Source organism: Buceros rhinoceros, unplaced genomic scaffold (assembly GCF_000710305.1).
Source record: "Buceros rhinoceros silvestris isolate BGI_N320 unplaced genomic scaffold, ASM71030v1 scaffold8260, whole genome shotgun sequence".
Lineage (NCBI taxonomy): Eukaryota > Metazoa > Chordata > Aves > Bucerotiformes > Bucerotidae > Buceros > Buceros rhinoceros.
In genome coordinates this window covers 75589-75980 of record NW_010388990.1, presented here as the reverse complement: position 1 = coordinate 75980, position 392 = coordinate 75589, and the positions used below count along the sequence as shown (strand labels likewise).

The 392-nt window shown below is 41.6% G+C and overlaps 1 protein-coding gene across 1 annotated transcript in view; it reads left to right on the top strand.

The window, feature by feature from the left end:
• The window catches only part of TAPT1 (transmembrane anterior posterior transformation 1), a 43122-nt gene that overhangs the window by 857 nt on the left and 41873 nt on the right, over window positions 1-392 (top strand). The gene's annotated exons all lie outside the window — the stretch shown is intronic.

The following is a 392-nucleotide window of genomic DNA, read 5'->3' as shown; positions in this document are numbered from 1 at the left end:
CAGGAATATGCTCAAGAATGTTGAGTGAGGCAACATCGGTAGTAGAGTTTGGCTAAGCTGCAGTGCAACAATAACATTAAAAGTAATGTTGCTACAATTCTCAAAACCTCTAGGGATGAAGTTACGTGGTAGAGCTAAATCAATTTAACTTATTTTGAAGGAAGACTCTTGTTTCAGTGTTCCTCCCACTTCAGTCTCCTGCCTTATGCATGCTGCCTGTTTTGCATGAGCTGTGGTACTTGTAGGACCATTCTAAGTTAAACTGGCTCATAATTTAGCAGTGAATGCTTCACTTTTCTTTCTCGGTCAATATTCTTGAGAATTCAGAGCCTACGCAAGGGTGAAAGGGGAGCTGTATAACTTGGGGTAGGGGTAGAAAGATGAAAGAGCGG